The sequence below is a fragment of the Lycorma delicatula genome, chromosome 4 (genome assembly GCF_047948215.1).
Source record: "Lycorma delicatula isolate Av1 chromosome 4, ASM4794821v1, whole genome shotgun sequence".
Taxonomy (NCBI): Eukaryota; Metazoa; Arthropoda; class Insecta; order Hemiptera; family Fulgoridae; genus Lycorma; species Lycorma delicatula.
Window position 1 is genome coordinate 6,352,481 of NC_134458.1, and position 16,106 is coordinate 6,368,586.

Sequence of the window (16,106 nt, forward strand, 5' to 3'; positions counted from 1 at the left end):
GCCACACCAGATTCATTCATCAGCGTAATCAGTCTGTGTATAAAATAAAATCTGATTTTGCTTAAGTATCATTAATTTATAAACAGCACTTCTGTAAACTTTTATTTAAATTAACTAGCTATTAATACATTGCAGTGTTTTACTCCCTTAAAAAACCTTCCAGCACATGAATCATGGAATGAATCGTTCGAGAGACTTTCAATTTTAAACGATTTAATATCGACTTCGTTAATATCGACATAAACGTTGTGACCTGTACCTTGTTTTTAACCTTTTGTATGATTTTGTACTTTTTAATGTTTTTGTTTATAAATTGATATAATTAGTCTACGAAGGTTTATTAACCAGTATTTTGTGCGACATATTTTGACTTATATACTTTTTTTATTCTGTTTTATTTAAGTGAGTATAACTTTAATTAATAAGCTTTGACTTATTAAAACTGGAATTGTTTTATGTCTTATATGTATAACTTATGTAAATAAGACGTTTATATAATCGGTTTTATGTTATAAAATTGTTATTATAACCTACTTATATTTGTTGCAAGTACTGCAATTTGAAAGCTCAAATAAACTTCCCCGACACAACCCTGCCATAACGTAATTTTAGCTGTAGACGCAGCTATAGAACACCTTTTTCTTTTAGTCATTTGGTAGGTTGTTGGCAATAACGCGGTTTACTGGTTCTTAAATTAAAAATTATAAATATGACCAACGTACAACCCAGTAAGTCGGAGAAGTGTTTTGGTGATGAATCAGATAATCATTTAGTGATAATAGATAGATTTGAAGCTGCAAATGATGATAAAGTTTATCATTATCGCTTTAAAATGAAGGTACTTAGAATTCCTTATTTCTTTTTCCTTTTCTTTTTTTCTGCATATTTCCTTTATCAGTGAGAAAATGAGCATTATAAATTTATTATATTTAAAATTCTTAAAATTTATTAATGACTGACTCTAATTAATGGAACTTGCCCATCCTCAAGATCTCTTGGAGGTGGTTAGTAGCTCCTTTTTCAGCGAATGTGACAATGATCCCATTGACTAAATTACTGCTAAATAGTCCATTAGGTCTTTTGAAAGAACAGGATTCATTAATTTGAAAATAACTTATGTATAATTTTTAAGCGTTAATGTATGTTGTGCTGTTCAATGAATTTTATTGTATCAAAGAGAATATATAGACCTTATTTTGTGAAAGAGAATTTGTTGCACTGTCTCATCAAATTGCATTTTGTAAGAAAAACTTCAGAAGATGCTGTTAAACATTAGATATTGTTTTCTAATATTTTCCTGGAAAGATCACAAAACTTCTCTCTGTGCCTTTCTAATTTATACACAATGTTAGTTTGGTCTGTTAGATATTTCACATATTTTCTGATGACATTGTTGTGTTTCTATATTATATTTGTGAATTAAGGACTTAATTTATAAAACTATGTTAATTGGAATTTTAATCTTCTCTTTCATTTTAAAATAGATGAAGCAGATTGTAAATCAAGTAAATTTAAGTACACAATAAACAATAGTAAATCTTAGATAAATAGATCTTCAGTACATAATATGAAATAGTTTGCATTTATTTTGAATTATCCTTATTAACTGTCATAAAATAAGAATTATGTTATGAGAATTTTTTGGAAATTATTTATATTACTGTCAAAATCTTTTGAAATGCTATTTTTTGTTAATTTAACTTCTCCTTCAATTTAGATCTCTTTCAATCAGTAATCTGCAATTTTATATGTTTCAAATTTTAATTTTATTACCATTGTTATTCATGAGTACTTAGTTTTATATTACATTTTTTTATTAAAACCATTTGATTATATAAAATAATAATATTGATATAAACTAAAACCACCTAAGCCTACATTTAATACACATCTATACATAAACTTTTATGAAAGTTTTATTATTTTACGTAAAATGTGTGATATATTTTGTGGTATTATATTGCAAATATATGTAGAAATACTGTAGACATTGTATTGCTTTTGTGAAGTTACAAATTTCTATCTATTTTATTTGTATGAATACTGACATGTCTGCGTCTGCATGAATACTGTGACTGTGAAGTCATAAACTACAATAAAGACAATAAAATTGAAGAGAAAATGTAACTTATAAAGTAAATGTAATAAGGGTGAATAAAAAACTGTTTAAGAATGCATGTATAATAGATTAATGGATCATATTTGTTTTCATTTATTTTACATTTCTCTTGAAGTGCAATTTCACATTTAATATGTTGTTTATTGTTGATTTGTAAATTGAATGTCGGGTTGGCATTTCTTTAGTTTCTAAATAATGGCCTTTATTTTCTTAATATGTATCTTGACTAACTCAAATTTCCATTGATAGTCCAACTGGCCTAATTCTTTTCCTTCCATATCCACATGATTACAGTTACCCCAGACTCAAATTTTTTCAGAACTCTAGCTCGATCAAATAATGAGACTCCCAATTTTTAGTAAGCATTTAGTGTGGCTTTAGATTATCAATATTATCTTGTCTTTGTCAGCAGCCTTTCCAAGAACTTCAGGAAGAGTAAGAAAAACATTAATTTTTTTCAGTAGAGAACAATACTTTGCTTTACTATTCTTCTAGTGATACAAGGAGGTTGTTACATTCAGAATTATGCAGAAGAGTAAAAATATGTAAAATAAAAAAATATTATGTTTTCTTAGTGTTGCAAAAAAATAACATCAAAATTTACAAGCTTTTAAAAAGGAATAAAGTAAAAAAATTAAGAGGGGTAAAACTAGAACGTAATATATTGATATGTTGTAAATACAAAATCACTAGAAGAATTTTTGGAATAATATACAAAGGTATACTAGGATTCTGTTCAATCCATGGCTATGGTTCAATCCATTGAACCATAAGGAAGAAAACAATAGTGATAGCGTTAAATGGATGTAATAAATAAAAAACTAAAGACTAATTGGTGATGGTGTCTGGCATGAGCTGATATTTGATCTAATATTTAAGCCTACTAATCTCTTGAGTGGTATCTTACAGAAGGATTATGGTTGTATTAAATAGGTCAATGCATTCTGTTAGGAGTATATAGCATTTGGAATGAATGAATTTTAAAAAAAGGTGCAGTATAAATAACAAAAAACAAAAAATTCTAATCACAAATCTAATAAAAAAAATGCAATCACAAATACAGTGAATCTGGAATTTAAACTGACATGCTCTGGTGTACTTTGTTCAATAACACTGGTATACAAAATTTGATTTATTTTTTGTTCAAGAAGTGAAAATGTGTGAATTTAATAGTATTTTTCACACTGAATTCAAATATGGTTTCAGAATTAGTCTTATCATGTAAGGATTTTTAGAGACAACTATTTTAGTTTTACAACATTAGATATTTCAAATGCATTCTAATATAACATAATCTTACCTTAAAAGTCATAATGTTTGATTATCTGTGTTATTTTGCGTCATGAACATCTCACTTTAGGGTAACAACAGTAAGTTTTTTTTTTGTTTTCTTCCCTTGCCAGTGAGGATGGACCAGCATTGTGCATCCTCAGTGGTTGCCATGCCTCTAAGCTCCCGGGACTCCGTAGGATCTGGCTATGCCATGCCCTATGAAGGTCACTCACCCGGTAGGTCAGGACTCAGTCTTCTATGTTGCCATTGCCTCTAACTGTACCCCCTCCCCAAGGGAGGGATCCAGCCAGGTCTCGATCTTTTATTTTCCCACGAACTCAGAGGGTTCCCGGTCAGTCATCAAGGGCGGCCCACTTCAGTGAACTGCCCTCTCATGAGTAGGGCTGCCCCTGTGAGTTCCTACCTCCAGACTACATCCTGTCCTGTTCCCTGGTGTCACAGTCTTTGGTCTTTATAATCCTCTTGACCATGGTAATCCCCGTTACTTTTTAATCTTTACATGGAACTAGCAGTTAATGATGTTAAAGAACAATTTAGATTCGGAGTAACAGTACAAGGTGAAAAGATAAAGATGCTATGATTTGCTGATGATATAGTAATTCTAGCCGAGAGTAAAAAGGATTTAGAAGAAACAATGAACGGCGTAGATGAAATCCTACGCAAGAACTAATGCATGAAAATAAACAAGTACAAAACAAAAGTAATGAAATGTATTAGAAATAACAAAGATGGACCTATGAATGTGAAAATAGGAGGAGAAAAGATTATGGAGGTAGAAGAATTTTGTTATTTGGGAAGTAGAATTACTAAAGATGGATGAAGCAGGAGCGATATAAAAGGCCGAATAGCACAAGCGAAACGAGCCTTCAGTCTGAAATATAACTTGTTTACATCAAAAATTAATTTAAATATCAGGAAAAGATTTTTGAAAGTATATGTTTGGAGTGTCGCTTTATATGGAAGTGAAGCTTGGAGAATCGGAGTATCTGAGAAGAAATGATTAGAAGCTTTTGAAATGTGGTGCTATAGGAGAATGTTAAAAATCAGATGGGTGGATAAAGTGACAAATGAAGAGGTATTGCGGCAAATAGATGAAGAAAGAAGCATTTGGAAAAATATAGTTAAAAGAAGAGACAGACTTATAGGCCACATACTAAGGCATCCTGGAATAGTCGCTTATATTGGAATATTGTAAGGACATAAGGAATATTGTATTATTATATCTTATCCTGGAATATTGGAAGGACAGGTAGAAGGAAAAAATTGTGTAGGCAGGCCACGTTTGGAATATGTAAAACAAATTGCTAGGGATGTAGAATGTAGAGGGTATACTGAAATGAAACAACTAGCACTAGATATGGAATCTTGGAGAGCTGCATCAAACCAGTCAAATGACTGAAGATCAAAAAAAGGCCATGGTAACAACAGTGTCCTATTCACGTTTACCCTGGAACATGAACCCAATCGTATTCTCGTATCTCTAGCATTAACAACATTGTTTAATCTACACACTCCAAGAGCTTGCTGCCTTACTTCATCCCATCTATAGCACAAGTGTATAGAATGTTCAACAGTATCCGTGCCACTACAATAGCGACATTCAGATGTTGTTCTGCCGAACTGATGGAGGTAGGCACCAAATTCTCCATGACAAGTTAACAGCTGCAAGAAATGAAAACCTACCTCTCTGCGATGCCTGTTAACCTACATACCGACCTAGGGGATAAGTCATTTAGTCCAGCTACCTGTTGTTGATGTGTCCCACTGTGTTTGCCACTCTTCCAACATCTGTCTGCAGGCTTCACTTCTTGCTACATCACCATGTACTCTCCTCAACATGAGGACATGGAGGCCCACAAGGGGCACCCTCACTACCACTTCAACAGAATTTTTAGACATCGTTTTGTATGCAGACACAATGCATGTGTTCACTTGCTGCTGCAGTGCTGCTACTCGCTCAAGATTCTTATTTCTTTCGAAAGTAAGCTAGCATGCTCAGACCCCACTTGCCCTGGTACTGCTAATCCTTATCTGAAATATCCTGATGGAACCATTCACCATTTTCATTGATAACTGCTCCTAGATTTTATGGGAAAAAATCCAAGTGCGAGTCCAAGAAGTGAATCTTCAGTGTCATGGTGTATCCCATGATTTTATAAGATTTTAAAAGATCATCCATTATTTCTTTGTAATTTTTGGATTTATGGTTTCCTAAGAAGTTCTTGCTAATGCTCTTAAAAGACTTCCATGCAGCTTTCTCCACCTCATTTAACGTACTGTTGAAGTTGTCATCTATAAATAAATCTCTGATTTGAGATCCTACAAAGATTCCTTTTTTTTTATTTTGCTTTACTGATCTTTGGAAACTTATTTTTTAAGTAAGCAAATCTAAGCCCATTTCGATCTATTTCTTTCACAAAGTTTTTCATAAGTCCCAGCTTTATATAGAGTTGAGGTAAATAAACTTTTTTTGAATTTACAGGTGGTGCATTAACAACATTATTTTTTTCTGGAGTTAATGCTGTTTGGTTTGGCCACTCTTTCTATAATGATGTTTTCAGTCTCTGCTATTCCTTTCGCAAGAAAACTACAATATTTAGTAAAACAAAGTTGAAGACCTAGCAACTGAGCAATTACTTTCAAGTCACTGCAGATATTCCACTGAAATTCTTCGTACTTTATTTTATGTAGCAAAAGTTTCATATTCATATAAGTTTCTTTCATATCTGTAGCGTGAGCTGGTGGCACTGATGGAAACTCATTCCCAATGTACAGAAACACGGCCTTCAGACTAACTTTAGATGAATCAGTAAACAAACACCACTCCTCTGTTTTGTACTCATGACCAAAATGATTTCATTACAGATAAAACATTACCAAAAGCAAGTCCATCTTCAAATAGAAAGAAATTCTTGAAGTCATTATGTCTACTTCTAAAAAGACATACATGTTGGAAGAGGTTCCAACCTTTTAATCATGAACCTAAAGGTTCTGCCTTCTTTTTTGATAAATTCAGATGTTGTTCAAGGTCATTGAGGCCCCTTATGGGCCTCAATGTGTATGGGCTTCTGGTAAATGTGATTTACCAGACGAGCACAAAGCTTCAAAGTTTGGATCAACCCTTACATCATCATTATCCTTTGTCAAATCTTTGTGTTGTTGATTATCGCTAAGTATGGTATTTTCTGGTGGTTTAGGCACAGGCAGTTCTTCACTGTGAGCCACAGGCCTCATGGCAGACGGTAAATTAGGGTATAAAATAGTGTGCTTTGATTTTGAACTAATACTCGCAATATTAGGCAAAAGTAACAATCATTAGCATGATCTTTTGGTTCCTGACAAATCATTGGAACAGCAGCAAAGTTCATGTGCCAAGAACCCTTTCATCAGATTGTAAGAAGTCCAACCCAATTAGCACAACAAATGTGAGGGGGCCCATTGTTTGTCTTGGTCACCAATTCTGCAGCCAAAATAAAGCTTGTAACATTTTTTGATGAGAGGAGTAAAACTACGTTTCTGAAATTTAAATGTTACAAATGTAGCAATACTGTCCAGGGGGTTTACATAATTTCTAGACATTTTGCAAAATTACACAATATACAAACACTACAAGAAATATTCACTATCCGTCTTGAATTCAACAGAAGAAATGAAAATTTAGAATATGTTGTATCTGAGAAACATTTACATTGAACTATGTTATATCGGCACCTACATACAAAAGATGTACAGATGTCAACTGAGTGAACACTTAACACAGACTGGCTATGGCTTGAACTAGTAACTTAGACATTATAATCAAAACAGATGTTGCTTGTGGCATCACTTTGACAGACAATGATTAAATCTGTAAGAAAGCCATTTTCTGACTCATTTTAGAATTGCATCATCTAGCAGTTATGATTAATTGTATTGTTCTATTCTGTTGCAGACCTTCCTTCATAATAAACTAATCATTTTTAAATGCTTAATCATATAATTTTTTTTATTCATTTATGTATTATAAATGCTTAATACCATAATATAATTGCATAATTTCTATAATGTATATAACATTGAACAGGGTGTAACTTGAAAACCAAGGGCAATAGAAAAATTCTGTTAAAATTTTTAATTCAAGGGTAAAGATGTATATAGAATTCACTTTTACTTACTCTGGGAGAGAATTTTATATACCAGTGTAATGAAATAACAGAAACAGCTCTAAACAAAGATATATAAAAGCATTCCATATACCAACAGAGTCAATATTTGCTGACTATCATAAAGCACACAAAACATGCTATGTCTTAATATAGCTTGAAGATAATGAAATATTCAAATAAAAAAATATGTCTAACAATAATATTCTAAGTGAACAAATTCAATTTAAATGAAATACACTTTACAATTACATACTGAGTATGATGGGTACTTACGTATTAACGCCACCGCAGCTACAGCTTTATTTAAAAACAAAGTAGTCTATCGGATTTCGGTGGAAAATGGGCCAATATAGAGTTTAACATAGATTCAAAACAGTAAATGGTTATTTATATTTATTTATTTTTTAATAAATGGTTATTTATAATTATTTATTTTTATAAATATAATTTAACCAAACTTAACCTACCCTCGCTTCGCTCGCTAACCTTGACTAATTAACAGGAGTGTTTTGATTATTTAAATAATAAATAATTGCAGTCATTACTGAATTTATGAAATAAATACTCAAAAAATTACGGTGTTAATTAGTCAAGGTTAGCGAGCGTAGGTTAAGTTTGGTTAAATTATATTTATAAAATAAATAAATATAAATAACCATTTATTAAAATTAATAAAGAGACTGTTCATTTTCCACCGAAATCTGATTGACTACTTTGTTTTTAAATAAAGCTGTATTTTTCTTTAAATATTTTGTATTTTTTTTTATTTTTTACTTTTTAGTCTTAATGAACAATAAATAAACTTTTTACATCCAAAAAAATATTCTTAATAATATTTATATCATAATATTTATATTTATTTCATACGATAGATCAAAAGATATAGCAGTTGCAAGATTTGATTATAACTAAAGCAAGTTAAATAAAAGCTTATAAAAAAGAAAAGAAAAAAAGAGTATATTAATTTGATATAAAAAAAAAACCGTCTTTTACCTTTACAATATTTGTTATATTGGCAAACTAGCTTCAGTTATACTAAATTTTGATTTTGAAAATGTATAAATTTCAGTGAAATTGATGAAGTAGTTTTGGAGATTCTCAAGCTGAAAATTTTATACTTAGGGCCTATATATATATATATATATATTTTAACACTTCAAATAATTCAGCAACATATTGACCACTTCATTAATTATTTATTTTATCTAATTCATGAATTTTTTAGATTTTATCCATTACCATGTTTGGGTGGTTAAATGTTGTTAATATTGAATATATATTTATATAGAAGGAAATTACATTTTAAATAAATGGTATTTTTGTACTCCTCATACCTCAAAATGTAAAGAAAATTCAGTTTCACCCCCCAATCACATTATACAACCAAAAGTAATACTCTATTTTTCTTCAAAAAGTCAGTAAAAATATTTTAAAACTTAATATAAATTTTTTTTCTGTACACTAGCATACACAACTAGGTGCAAGTGTGTTTAATAAAATTAAACACAGTTACTTTGATGCTTTTATTAAATCTTGCCATCAAAAATAATACACACACACACAAAGAGAGATATTATGAACAGGGTGCATAGAAATTGGTTCAGTCTGAAACAGATTGTTCATGATCTGAACAAAGATTCCTTTAACTATGGTAAGATTCTAAGTTATTTATGTTAACATAGGATCATTTTTTTTTAGTCCCCGGGCCACCATTACATATTGCTTTACAGAATGAGATGAAATGGCATTTGTAGCACGTAGACATGCCAGGCCTGACCGGGATTTGAACCCGGAACCTCTGGATGAAAGGCCGAGATGCTACCACTCGCGCTACAGAGGTCGGCCAACTCAGGATCATTAACCTGAGTTAATATAAAAATTTAATATTAAATTATTATTATTTCAAATTGGATATCGATGTTTTGATAAATATTATCATTTTAATAACTATGTTATCCCATTAGTTAATTTACATCTATTTATTTAATTGAAGGATATTGTTAATGATGTATACAGCCAGTAAACAACTCTGACCTTTGAATTTAATAGTGCAGTTATGTTTGATAACATAAATTAGATCATTTAGTCATCATTTTGATAAGAGTAACCAATAAACATACAGATTGACAGAGAGCATTTATTACATAATTAATTATATATGTTTTTGTTTAAAGTACATAATATTTAAAGATGTAATTTTTTCTGTCATTCATCTGATGAAATAATGAATATTCTTAATATTACATATCATACTGGAACTACGGAGTATTAACTTTTTTAATTATTTCACAGTTCCAGTACAATAGCTAAAGATGTTCTCCAATTCATAAGTGTCCCTGTGTGTTGCATAGGATCAGTACACACGTGACGCTATCTAATGACATTGTCTTTGGTTGTTCAAGAAATATTTAACCTAACTCTACACTGATATAAGTTGAAGATAAGTACTAATTTCAGCTCAGTATTTTTCAGGGAATCATCTGTTTTGTAAAAAGTGTAAGCCAGTCTTTCTTAACCTGTGAGGTGTGCTCCCCTAGGGGGGGCGTGATAACACTAAATAGGAGGTTCGAGCATATCAAAAAGAAAATATTATTAAAAAAATGTATTAATTTACTGAAAGTAAAGCAAAATAAAATACATTCTGCCATAATAAATAATAAAATATACAATTACACTGATATAATGCACTTATAAATAGGAATGTATCAGTACTGCACAATGTATAATAATTAACTTATCAATACTAAATTAAAAACAAGTTTAATAATTATTAGTAACTCCCTTGGGCCTGTCTTGCAGAGCAAAGTTTTTCGAAGGAAGGTTTAATATTAGAAATAGAGTTCTTTTTCTTTGTTTAGTTGAGATCTATATTTTGTGTTCAAAGCAGCCACCGCAGAAAATCCAGCTTTGCAAAGGTAGGGTTGTTGAAAATGGTAATAATATATGAAATGTTCTTGTTTTCAGTTCAGAAAACTCATCATTCACCCCTGCCAAAAATTCAAAGAGTGAATTATTACAAATTATCTTTTGATTTCACCACTTGCTGTGAAGTCTATGAAGATTTCTTCTTAAGCAGTTGAGAGCTCTTCGGAAGTATTTTGAAACGGATCCCTAACCCATTCGTAAATTGCTACCATGTTGTTGTCAGCAAGAAAATTCTTTGCCAGCATGGCTAAATGATTCTCAATTGTTACAAAAACAACTTTCACATGTTGTTTTTCAGCTTTGTAAGTTTTGGCACAGTCATCCACATTTGAAAACATTTCTAGAGGTTTTTTGCTTTAAATTTCTGCTCCACAATTCCACTTTTCTACAAAAAGTGTTATCTTTATCACTCGTATCTAACATATGTGTATTTGCTCCTTGGAGTTGAAGATTCAACATATTTAATTTTTCCAATATATCAACCTAGTAGCTCAATTCCATCACAAATAAACCATCTTGAAACTTCTTGGCTTCTGGTCGGTTTTCCTCTTCTAGCAAAATGGCGATTTCATCTCTTAATTCATAAACACGTTGCAAAAATTGACATGATAAGCATCTTGTCTCGCAATAAAATAGTGACGCTGAATGTACTGTACTGCACCCATGTCTTTACAAAGTGCAGAAGAGATTCTTGATTTTAGGGGTCTCATTTTTATATTATTTACTAACTGACGGTTACAACTGTCGTTAGCACAATATTCAGACCAGGACTCATTCTTTGGAAGCCAGAGCTTCTCTGTGGATCACGTAATGTATCCAGACACACTGTAGAGATCTTTTTTTTTTTTTTCATAAGTGCTTGTATATATAGGAATCTTCCAGACATTGAACGAACACCATCAGTGCATATTCCGGCGCAGTTTTTCCACTCTATGTCTGCCTTGTTTAAAAAATCATTTAAGATAGCAAATAATGGGAATGCTGTTGCTTTGAGTTCTGTTTGCAGAAAAGTAGTTTTTGTAGTGCTGACATACCATCACAAAATCAAACATTGGCAATGAAATGAGCATCTTTATTGCTATCTGTTGCTTCATCAAGCTGAACTGAAAACAATTTGTCACACAACTTCCTGAAAAGCTGATGCTGTACAACTTCAGCTATATCACCAATTCGACAGGCAACAGTATCATTTGATAGAGAAATGGACTACAATTGTTTGACAAAATTATCTCTAAACATAGTTTCTACAATCTCAGTTGCAGCAAGCAAAATAAGCTGTTCACCAATGGTGTTAAGTTTTTTACATCTCAAAGTTTTTCGAAGGAAGGTTTAATATTAGAAATAGACATTCTGAGTTCTTTTTCTTTGTTTAGTTGAGATCTATATTTTGTCTTCAAAGTAGCCACTGCAGAAATGTTCTTAAACATACAAAATGTTCTAAATGTATAAATGTATACGTAATGTTCTTAAACATTTCGTATATTATTACCATTTTGCTATTTTATATGAAACTTTGTAAGAGGCAAGTAAAGCTTTTTCATTCACAGACAAAGTTTTTTTTAAAAATGATGTTTGCTTATCATGTGATTTTAATTTTAATTTGAAGAATTCTTAGGATTTGTTAACGTATGCACTATGAAGCGTTTCCAAATGTATTTTATTTGATTTCATGCTATCTGCTGCCAAAATTTTTGAGCAGATGACACGCAGGGGCCTTTCTTCTTCATTTATTTCAGTACTGGTAAACCCAAAATTTAAGTATCCATGAGAATATTTTCGGAACCACACTTGTCTGTGCATTCGTTGATGATTCACTATTGTCTAATGCTCATTTACACCCGCTTAAAAATTTATCCATGCTTCTGTATAAATCTATTGCTGTGAATATTTAATACTGTGAATTGCAATTAACACGCAAATTACAACTTACACATTCACGATAGATTCGATAGCAATAGATGGATAGAGACTCAACTGAGACTGGCTGGAATTAAACAAGGTGCAGCGTTTATGCACATTTTCGCAGATGATCACGCCGACATTTGAGACAAATCGGAACTTCTCGCAAAGCTTCAAGAATGTCCAATATGGTGGACATGAGACAGAGAGCAATAAAGAGGCATTGATTCTGGTTTTGTCAATGCAGTGGATTGGCCTTGCCAAATATCAATAAATTTGCTTATTTTTGATAATATGTAAGGTCTGCAATTAAGGTCGTAGTGTAGCTTTAGCGTCAAAATACTCAAATTACATTATTCTTGTATGCGTTGTTATTGCATGAGAGGGGGTGCGTGGTGAAAGTTATGATTGAAGATTGGGCCACGAATACTGAAAGGTTGAGAAACGCTGGTGAAAACCATATTTATCTAGATTGATTAACTAACAACTTCTGGATTTTACTGCTAGTTTTTCCCACCATACAATCTTGATACCTATAAAATACAGCATTTTTTCTCTATCTACATCTTTTCTAAAGATATCCATTTAAATGATTAGATTTTATCTTCTATCTTCATCAATCCAGCTACTTATTTTACTTTTCAGCTTATTGACTTTCACTTTTATAAATCTTTTGACATCATTCTCCTTTGATCTAACTGTTTTCTCGTTTATCTGCCCTTCATATGCTCTTGAAAATTATTCATTCTGTGTTGATGTTCAAAACTTTTAAATATTATTCTTTTGTGAATTTTTCCTATATTGCTGTACTCATAATTTCTTATATTATACTTATCATACTCTTTCTAATATACTTTCCATAATTATAGTTTCTGTTGCATTCTGCTCTCATCATTTTTCTCATATTTTCATGTTACAGATTACTTTATATATTATTATTACAATCACATAATGTTACAAATAGATATTTTTATTCCATATATTATTATTGATTACTATTTTTTTTTCTTTGTTTTATAATTATTATACTGATACTGGTGATTAATCTGTTTCCTGGTAACAGGCTAAGAGTTGTGATTTTACGATTCATTATTTAGAAGGTTATATTTTTTCTTTTTTGTATAAATAATATTTGACAAATATTAATGCATTGTAAGTGAAAAGTTTTAATAAGATAAATGATTTAAGTCTTTCTTAACTTACAAAAATTGATGGAAAAAGAGAAACAGTTTGATGGAATGTATATAGACAGCCTTGTCACAAAGTGAAAATAGCTTGTAACATGTTTATTTACTTATATTTGAAACAAAATGATATGAACATAAAAAAAATATGTACTTGCTTTGAAAAAGAGAAAAAGATGCTATATAAATGATATGAATTATTGTCATATGGGAGAGATGGCATGGATGTAGCCTGTTTAAAAAAAAAATACATATTCAGATATGGAAAGAATATATAATATGAATATGTATATATTCTAAATATGGAATATGTAAAGTTGCATTATACATCCTGCCCCTAAAAGATATGGTAATTTAAAATGTTTTTTTTTTTTTTTGTGACATCTAAATATTGCCGACTATATTTTTGATATTATGAAAACCATTTCAGTGCCAATTCGGTGGTCTTGTCTGTTAGAAATTGTAGCTGATCCTGTACTTACAAATTTTGAAATTTTTTATGGAAGTACAAATATTTACTAACTGTTGACAAAATATTAAATTTTTAGAACGCTTATGTTTTCAAAGTAATTAGGTGGTTCTGTAAATGTTATACCTCACATAATTTGTAGTGAATGTTACAAATTGAACTCTACAACAGAATTGAATTAATAAACTGAAAATTTTAAAATAAAGTACAAAATGCAAACGTCACTTATAATTGATTTCAGAAGATTTAGCCGATGCTAAAAATAATTTTACATTTGTATCAAATGCACGGTTTCCAGAGGTTGATGTCTATTGAGGAGTTACTTTCAGTATATCTGTGGTTTAAAAAAAAAGACTTTTGTAAATAAGATGTCTTAAAGGAAAATGGCAAAAAATTAGTTTATCAAAAACTAACTTATGACTAAGCATTTAATAGTATATCAAGACAAGGGCATATAATAATAGGATGATTGTCTCAGAGACAAATATTAGGCTTAAAAATAGAATAAAGTCTGAAAGATTGAAGTATGTTATGTGCGACTACCAAGAGACAGAATGGAAATTGATGATTGATGTCAGGAGTGGAGCAGAGACCATCCACCTGTCTGTTGCTGCTTGAGTAGCGAGCAGCTTGGTTATGGAGATTTCTCCCCACCCACCTCTTGCATTCAATCATCCTTATCTAAGAAAGTTAGCTGCTGTGATTTTTATATGGAAAATTTTATGAAAAACCATAACATGTTATTCTGCTTGATAACAAAGAATGTTTCTGCATAATTTCATAGAAATTAAAAAACATATTCAGTCTTAACCGCATTACAAATATATAAACAAACAAATTAATTGCCTGAAGGTAGGTTTAAAACATAATCTTCCTTCAAGGTCAAAAAAAAATGTTAAATGCAGATTTTGGTTTTTACATTATAAATATACTGAACATTTTCAGTTATTTCTCGATTCAAAGTCAAAATTAAATCTAAAGTTTGTTTACTGTTTTATTTCTATATTGTCAGCTCGAAAAATTCACATTCATATACTTCAGCGATTACACTTGCTTTTATTAAACGTATTCATTTTTCTCAGATTTCATTTTTACGATACCGTTTGATACTATTTTTACTACTTTACACGTTATATACAGTAAAATAATTTTCTATTTCTAACCCGATTAGATAACAGCTTCCTGAAATCAATTCACTCTACCCTCCATTCTGCGATTGTTTTCTCTTTTTTGATTACATACTCTGTAAAATCAAGAAGTCTGTTCTCTGTAAATCATCTTCCTTCCAGTAAGATGTCTATCCATGTAGCATCTATTATCTAAAGGCCAAAAATTTTCTGCCTAGACTTACATTATTATTTGAATATTTACATAGAAATTCTCAATGTTATTTTAATTACAAGGTTACTGATTCATTGATATACTTGTATATATTATTTAATTAATGTGACATGATTATCAGTCAAGAGAAAGTTAATTTAATGTATAAATAGTGTGTGCGCGCGCGCGCGCAAATTTCAGTCAGTTATTGTAATACTTCACTGTATTATGTTAACCTTGAATGAGTACCCTTCAGATTTTCATCACAAGGACCGTTACATGAATACAATAAATTCGTTACTGCCAACAATCCCTTGACATTATTCTGTAATTAAATTAAAGCAATTTTTTTTTGCATTTGCTTTTTTATGTGTGATCGCCCTTTAGTTCTGACCCAAATTATTGCCATATGCACTTACTACACTTAAAAAAAATCAAGAGATATTTTTTTTTAAAAATAATCTTTTTCTAATGATAAAGTCGTATTTTTGAAAATTTGTAATGAGATTACTAGTGTTTATCATAAAAGAACCTTCAGGACATTTCAAAAATTGTTGTTTCAAATACTATTTAATACCTAAAATCAAGAATACAGTGACATTTTTTGTCGGTGTAGCACACACTATAGTCAATTTATGTAATTCTTTTATTTTTCGGAAAGGAAAACACGGTCCTAAATGTCATAATTCGGTCTTAGAAACCGGATACATTCTCCTCGCATCCGCTTTTTAAATATCTAGTAATTCCTTTAC

At 30.7% G+C, this 16,106-nt stretch overlaps 1 protein-coding gene across 1 annotated transcript in view; it reads left to right on the top strand.

Moving 5' to 3' along the window:
- The first annotated feature begins 258 nt into the window (after positions 1 to 258).
- The window catches only part of Ald1 (fructose-bisphosphate aldolase), a 76,685-nt gene continuing 60,837 nt past the window's right edge, over positions 259 to 16,106 (top strand). Inside the window, exon 1 of the mRNA XM_075362216.1 lies at positions 259 to 402. The gene's annotated coding sequence lies outside the window, so the exon portion shown is untranslated. The remainder of the gene's footprint in view (positions 403 to 16,106) is intronic.